This window comes from Hydractinia symbiolongicarpus, chromosome 2 (assembly GCF_029227915.1).
Source record: "Hydractinia symbiolongicarpus strain clone_291-10 chromosome 2, HSymV2.1, whole genome shotgun sequence".
Classification (NCBI taxonomy): domain Eukaryota; kingdom Metazoa; phylum Cnidaria; class Hydrozoa; order Anthoathecata; family Hydractiniidae; genus Hydractinia; species Hydractinia symbiolongicarpus.
The window spans coordinates 35,154,221-35,162,977 of record NC_079876.1 but is presented as its reverse complement, the minus strand read 5'-3'; positions in this window follow the sequence as shown (position 1 = coordinate 35,162,977).

Here is an 8,757-nt window from a genome sequence, read left to right as displayed (position 1 = left end):
AACTAGGTTGACTAAAATTAAAAATAAAACAAATGCCAAGCAATCAAATTGGAATAAAATTATCTAGACATTGTTACCGAAAATAATGTTATCAAATTGGAATGAAATTATCTAGACATTGTTACCGAAAATAATGTTATGTTAATAAGTATGCGTTGTGCAAAGGAAAACAAACCATTTTACATAAAACAATTTTAATTGATTTTGCTCATGCCACTATTTGCTACATCCATGTTTGATAGCTTATGGATGTGGTTACTATTGATAAGACATTGTATACACCAACACAAAAACATTATTTTGTTAAGAGGAACCATAACAGTCAAGCTTTTTATTCGCCATGTCTTGCCACTGTCTGTGCAAATAACCGATATATCACTTTTTTATGAAGCCATGGCTTGCATTAGTCCACTCCAGGTAATAGTGAATGATCATCCACCAGTTGTTAAGTGGTAAGATTCCAACGCTCTTTGCAGGCTTGGTAAGAATAGCCTTCTGACATCAAATAAATCACGTGCAAGACATTTCAACTGATCTAGATTCTAATCGGAGTAAGTACACATTGAAATTTTACAAACATTTGTTATAAGACATTTTCAGAGATTTCGGTTTAAGTTTTTCGAACAAATTTAATAACAAAAGAAAATTATTACATTGCATAGAACAACATCTTTAAGTTAAATTTTAATAAGTTTGATCTTAAAATCCAGGTGCTTTGTTATAGCAAGTCTAACGCAAAATATATCATCCATCTTATTAAATTTGATTGAGGTTTAAGTTCATGAGAATGTCTTCGAGAATTTCTTTCGCAGTTTACATATATTGCGACTTTATCCCAAATGTAAAATGAAAATTATTTATTCCATTAAAAATTGAAAAAAATCCCGCCAAGGTACTATCAAAAAGAAATAGAGTTTAGTTTCGGCTCTGCAAAGGAGTGTGTATGGGGAGCATCCGTAGTAGGGTAAGGCTGGGGCATAAAAGAAGACTACAGAATGCTGTCTTTCTGGACACGACACGCAATCATGGCTCACTCTTATGACGTTGTGCTAAAATTTACTATAAAAACTTAGTCGTCAAACGAGGAAACAGGGACTCGATTTTTCATTTATGCTACAGCACTCTCCGCGGCCGTAATGTGTTAAATAATTTAATTTTACCCCCGGTTTATTATGCGCGTGCCGTATCTCACGGAAACTAGTTGTTTATCAACTGGAAAAAAAAACGGAAGCGAAGAAGGTTGTCTCTTTTTCATATCTTTTGTAGTTAGTTTGTAGTTATTTGAAACAGAGCATTCCAATGTTTACTCATCAAGGGGTTGGCTTTAACTTTATTTGTTCTTCTATATTTGCCATTTCTTTTTCATGTGACCGAGCTTGCTTACTTTTATACCTACTGAAAACGCGAAAGTAAAGCAGGTGTGTTGTTTGAATATTTAGAAGGAAAATGATGTTAGGTGTATAAAAATATTTTCACCGTCTTAACTTTCGGAGCTAAACTTTCCCATTAAATTCCTTGTGGTGTCTTGAGCCGGAAAATATTTCCTGTGAGCGCTTTTTTTAAAATATTAAACTCTAAACGATGGGTCAGAAGTCCAGAATTTGTTAAGAATATGTTTAAGCTTGATTGTTTGTTCTAAATATAAGAATTTGCATTAAGCACAAAATCGATCAGAGGATTACCTTTTATTGTATATGAAACAAACTGAACTTTTTTCTGTCTAAAGCAATTGGCCGTTTGGAACAGAATTTGCCATTAGCTTTATCAAGTTATAGCAGCCTTTGTTATATAATTTAAGGCCATAGTCATGCTAAAAACATATTAAGAAAAATGAGGATTTTATTTGCAAAAAAGGTTAACAATATGGAGGCTGAAACGAAAACACACTATTCTTATAAAACAGCGATAGTTTTCAAAACTACAGAGTGTGGTGGTTCACTGTTGTTGTCGTTATTCTAAACAAAAGAAGGAGCAGGGGCTGCACTTTTTCGCATGTCAATGTCAATTACACATCACTGCAACAAAAAATTTTTAATTTATTAACGGAGTCATCTCAAAAGCTAAAAAATTGAGTCACAGCTGCTCCTGACGTGAGGTATATCATCATAGTCAAGACTATAATATGATGCATGGCTTTGTTCTTCTGAATTTTTATATTTATCTATTAGATACCTATGTGAAAGGTATGTGAAGTTTTTATGTCCCATACCGCTTTAAAGCTCTTATATTATCCTTATAATGGGGTAATTCATTAGGATTATTCTTAGAATTTGAATTTTTTTTATTCAAGGCGCAATGGCTCAGTTGTTTAACGCGTGTAAAAAAACAAATTGCGTAAAAAAAGCTCGTTGATGATGTTGCAATTGACCATTTGGGACATAGTTTGGGAGAAAGTAAAAAATGATCGATGTTTACATTACAAAAAACCAAGATAATTGATTTTCTTGATTATGAGTGTGGGTCTGTTAGGCAAGCTGTTCTTTTAATATTATGGATTGAAATATTGGGGTAGATAAACAATGTACAGCAATGATTCAAGTTTTCATTTTTCTATTTTGTGAGTTGATAAGCGAAATATGTTGGATTTTTTAATGTCTAATATATTTTTTTCCTGGTGTACTTCTGGCTTGACAAAGTTTTAGCAGATTTTGCTTTTTGACGTAAGGTTTGTTAGACGCCTTTGATTTTGTTAGACATTATGCAGTTTTTTCTTTTTTGTTGCACCTACTTATATTTTCAAACGTTCTGTTTTAACGAATATAAATATAGAGTAATGCAAACTGTGAGCAATCTCGATCCCAGGGCTTTTTCCTTTTCTTGCCGTCCCGTTATAAAAAAGAGACGAAGAGCCGAGGTTGGATTGTGAGTTTTAGAAATTCAAATTACTATGTTGTATGTTTTTGTTTGGTATCCCTGACTTGAATTCCATGAGAGATTCAGTGGATTCTTCCACGGAAATTCGGCTAGCCCTATACTAAGGCATTATTTATTTCCAGACCATGGCCATGCTAAGAATTTATTCATAATAATTTAGCTAAGAGCATTAAGGCTGAAACGAAAACTCACTATTCTTATAAAATAGACGGTGTATAATCTAGAGAAGAATTTTATAAACTGTAAAAGGTAATTTTCTCGTTGCTGCTCTTTTTAACGTTACGCAATGGGTGATTTAATGTTGATGTCGTTAAAATAAACGTAATTGTAAACAAAGTTAAATCAATATTTACATCTATTACGAATGCACGGCACGTTTGCACTGTTTTCTTGATACATAAAATTAATATAATTGATTTTTATTGATTACTAGTTTAGGTCTGTTAGGAAAACCGTTCCTTTGATACTTTGGATTGAAATATTGCAGCAGATATACATCATACGGAAATGATTCTTATTTTTTGTGATTTGATAGCTGTTCGGAAGAGGTTGCTGTATGCAATAGACCAAATAGTTGATATGACGTGAAATTTTGTTATTAACTTTTTTTGTATGACTTAGCGAAACATGTTTGATTTTTTTTTTAATGTCTGATATACTTTTTCCTTGGTGTAGCTACTTCTGGCATGGCAAAGCAAGTACATAGATTTCGCTTTTTACAGATCGATATGTGATATCTGCTTAATATAGCAAGGCCTAATAAAATATTTTCAAATGAAATCTAGATTGAGCTGTTACACTATCCCGGCACCACTCGGGACCATCACTAATACCAGTAGCAGGCCCCAGAACGATTGCACCATTACAAACGTACGAAATTGAAGTTATCAGATTATTGTTCAGTGTTTATAGACGTTTATTGTATTTATAGAGGCTTGGTCTGTTTACTACTATTTAGCTCATGGAGAATCATACTGCCAATGAGAGGGCCGGTACATGGTTTTTTCTCTGGTGGGAAATGTTCTGAATGAAACAGTTAAATTCCTTCCGTTAGTTTGTACTATGCACATTCGGTGGCGTGTTAGCAATAAGTGGAACGGTACATGGTTATTTTTGCCATGGTAAATATGCAGACCGAAACAGTTGGATATCGTTGGAAGGACGTGCATTTGATTGCGCGTTACACCAGTTATTGACTGTGAGGGACAGTATTAAGAAAATTAAACTTCGAATTGGCGCTGTACGTAAGTGCATAATTTGTGTTGTGATGAAGTTTTACCATCCTATTTTGCAAACAAAAGACAAACAGACAAGGTGATATTTCAGGCCTAATATGTTTCTAGTGAGAGAGTAGACAAATTATACTTGTACCCGGTTTTATGATGTAATACAATTATAAATACCTTGATATTCCGCTCTACATGCCGTCGAGGAACAAATCACTTCTACCATTTTTAATCTTAGAACTCGATCAGAAGACACTATTATTAGCACATCATTACAACACTACAACAAAAAAAGGGACACTAACGCCAGTTGCTGCTTGCAATTAAATAACAATTCACCTTCTGCGCACCGAATATAGATTGTAGAGTAAGAAATGCAACATACTTCTGCGCACATCAGAAAACATACTGATAAGAAAAATCAAACTGTGGCTTAAAGTTCGAGGGCAGGATTATTAATAGTTACTGAATTAACAATAAAGTCGAGTTTTAATGTCGATTTCAAACTAGCTAGTATTTGCACCGCCAACAAGCTGTTTATATACAAGAGAAAATAAACAAGTAAACAGGTAAACAAACAATCAAACAATCAAACTGCTGCGTTATGACATTGAGCATGACTTAGTGATGATTTCATCGCTTCAATTGTATGCATTAATAGCGTTCATTGAAATGGAAAGGTTGACAGTTGACAGTCGTTGGAGTGACAACAGAATTGGTAGTCGAAGCAGATAAAGCTGAAGTGCAACATGGGATGACCTTGCATTCATTAATGCTTGGATACAGTGTCTTAAAAAAACTCGTCTAATTCTTTCTCACCAGATTGATTTCCACTTGGTACAAAAGTTCGTGCACAAGACACAAGGTTTGTTAAAGAACGATGGTTCTACAGGGTACAATTAAATTCCTGTTAGAATTATAAAACATGTCAGTGATACAGTTCATTAGCGGTAACACACTTCATGAATAATGCTATTGAGAAAAATTACTTCCCCAGTTGTTATCTTACATTAAGGCTATTCGATCCGCTGGTCGGTTTATTTTAAATATCTCATTTTCACCATACTGCGTAGCTATGATACTTACCGAGTTTATATATTTATCTATTCCATACCTCTCAAAGCCTTATATTAGTCATTAGTCGTAACAACCCCTTAAAATCCTTTAATCGGAAAAATAAAATAACTTTCGTTAAGATTATCCTTTAAACTTTAAACTTAGAACACAACTTTATTTCAATCACTGTGTAAACATTGAACACGTGAATAACCGGATTTAACGATTTTTTAAGATTCCACCTGCAGAACAGGAAAAGTCAGATTTTAGCCTCTCATGCCATATTTTACCAAGTACTATTCCATTTTTACTTTGTTGTATGAGATTATATTAAGAGATGAACACCATTTTACATGACTAAATTTAACAGAAAGACATATATTCTAGAAACGTTCCATGTTATTTAAAAAACGGACTTCAGAAGTCTGGAAACGCAACTGCTAGTCTTTTTTTGGGCCGCAATTGTGGCATATAAGTTATCAATTTACGGTTGTAACTAAAAGTCAAACAAATTGATCTCGCCGTAATAAAAATAGCCTGCAAAACATTTCACAAGTTATATTCCAGAGTCACAATATCAGCAACCTGGAATACACGTAACCTCGTATTATAATTGTTCATCTTAAATAGATACACCTTAACACTTCACCTAATTTATGTCACACTTGGTGTTGATTGTTTTATTTGTAGTATATTCTGTTTAGAACTCCTTTGGAAAAAAAATATTGTGGAATGTGGTTTGCATGTATTCTTTAACTTTCCACGTTAATCACCAGTGTTAGTTATTTCTTACCTATAGATATATTTCACGAATGAGTGTGGATTGAGCTACCACACAGGATATTCCAAAAGCACCACGACTAAATTGTTTACAGTTAATTAGCTGAAAGCATCTCATCAATCAACTTCACCTTATGATCTACAGTAGATGCAGAAACACTAAACACTAAACAACGAACGACAGTACCAGCGCATTTGGAATGCAATATCTTCGTTAATAAAAACTTATAAAGCGTTGTATTAGTTGTTTATTTAATTCATTTCTTTAGCACTATATAGTAGTCAACATAATAGACCTGACAGAACGAGTGTCTCTTTTTAGCAGTTAATTATAGAATTGATGTAGTGCAGTACTATACTTGATGATGATGCTATATATCTATAACATCATCGTCACCAGCAGTAACTTAAATTATTGGATATTCGTCACTATCATATTGTAATTCCTTGTTCTTTCTTAAAATTTCTTCAGGTACTGTAGGTAAATCAGTATGACGAAATTGCAATGTATCAGTCAGATCCATTCGATAAATATTTCGTATGCACATAACTTTTTCACGCAACAACCTCGCTCAATAATCATGATACTCAACAACATCTCAATGAAGTTGGACTGCACTTTTTACACTACCATTAATTTATCAAAACATGGTATAATTTATTTATAAACTTTATGTTAAATCATTAAAAAAATTTTTGATTGGACGTAGTACAATATCAACCGGTACAAAGATTAGCGCTCGCAAAGGTCAATCAATATTAACGTTTTGATGAAAGCGTGGCAATAATGAGTTAACACAATAGAAGTAGCGGCTCAATGAAACTGATTTTCAATTTTAATTATAAGATTTTACAAATAAAAGTAAGTCATTACTAATTTTTTTATTGTTAAACTAAAAATATTTCATGAGACATTCTCGTATAATAAATACCTATTTTTTTCAGCAATACCTTCATACCAAACGATGAATACCTTAACAACACGACAATCAAGTGTTTGCACTTATGTAACTAATAGTATTTAAAGCTAAATGACAGGTACAAAAGCAGTACCAGTACTAGCAGTACTAAGATGTTCTAAACATGTAGGTTAAATATTTTCCTGCTTGAGTACACATTTCAATTCTATTGCGGATTTTAAATTATAAGAATACGTCTACATATACACCTCAACAAACTGATACTTACTACTACCCCCATTGTTTTTGTAATGTTTTACCGGAAAGATTTTTTAACCAGTTACCTGAATGAAATTTTGATTCAGTCTTTAAATTTGATTTAGTTTGTTGACTAAAATATTCGGGAGAAATGAGAATATATCCTTCAATATAAGAACCACTACCGCCAGCGCCAACATTAACTCGGATTAGATAATGCTTCGTGTGACGATTTTGATTGAATTAAGGTAGCCGAAACTATTTCTTTATTGCTGCTTTCAAAAAGATTAAAATGATTCTTCTGGACTCTCTGCCATCATAAGATCTGTGAAAGTGCCTGACAGATTAAACTCTCCAGCATTAGAAATGACTCTAATATTCCATATGCCAACTTTGTTTTGTGATTACAGAAATGTGCAACAGTACTCATCAACATCTTAATACAATGGGTTTGAGGTTTCCCGTATTAGCAAAAACATTAAATTGTTTCGCTGACTTTTCATTTAGGTGACGAATTAAAAGAATATGTTTAGCAGCGGTTTCATCATTCATTCTTTTGAAGTTTTCATCTTTAAACCTTTAAATCTCTCTATGTGCAGGCAAAGTTTGATCTAAAAAAAACAAAACACATTTACTCAGTAATATTTATAAATAATATACACCTGTTTGTTTTAACAATCACTTTTTGTATTTCTCCATTTTGCGAAATGTTTTTGATCTATTAATTTTTTTCACTACTCCACTGTTTTTTGAAATAGAGAATACAAAGAAACCCCTTGATTTATAATCACCAATTAAAAACTTACCCATATTCTTACATGCCTTAAAGAAACTATGCTTACTTACATCATGGAATAAAATGAATATATGAATAATTTAAAGCCAAACAAGCGGTCAGTTGTTTACTTACGGAAACAAGAAAAACAAGTTCATTTATGACAATTCTATAACGGACTAAGACAGTGGTACTTTGAAATTTCCAGACTTTTTAGAAGTAGTATTTATTGTGGTATACGCCAAAGTTTTTCACCAAAAACAACTCTCAGTCCTACAATTGTCTAATGTCTAATTGAACTTAATTATTGATCTTACAAATATAGTTGCGTATAAGATTCTGTCTATCCCATCCAACAAATGTTTATCTGATTTCTTTGTTGTATTTACGTCAAATTTAATTCTGTATTCGGTGAAAGATCTTGTTACATTAATGTGGAGGAAAATACGGATATATAAAAAACACATTTATGACAACGCAATAAGAATAGGAAGAAAAACACCACTAGTTTCAAGTTGATGCCTAAATAAGTCCATGATACAACAATTATTGAGCGTAATAATGGTTCTTTTTGAAGAGATGTTTTTCATTTTATTTTGGAAAACTGAGGTCAAAAATTCAAACGCGATCGTCTTCTCTTTTTCACACATATGCCGCCCGTGGACTTCCAAGAATTTTGGTGCATAACATTTTTGTGGTATCTGTAATAGTTATTATGTAATAATTATTGTATAGAAAATGATACTTACATTTTTTCTGCTCATTTTTACTAAAATTAAAGTAAACTAAACAATATAAACCTTTAAATCAAATACAAAATTAATACAACAACACTTTAAACATTGGTTAATTTTTATGAAATGTTCTTGCCAAACGCTCTCGGCTATTT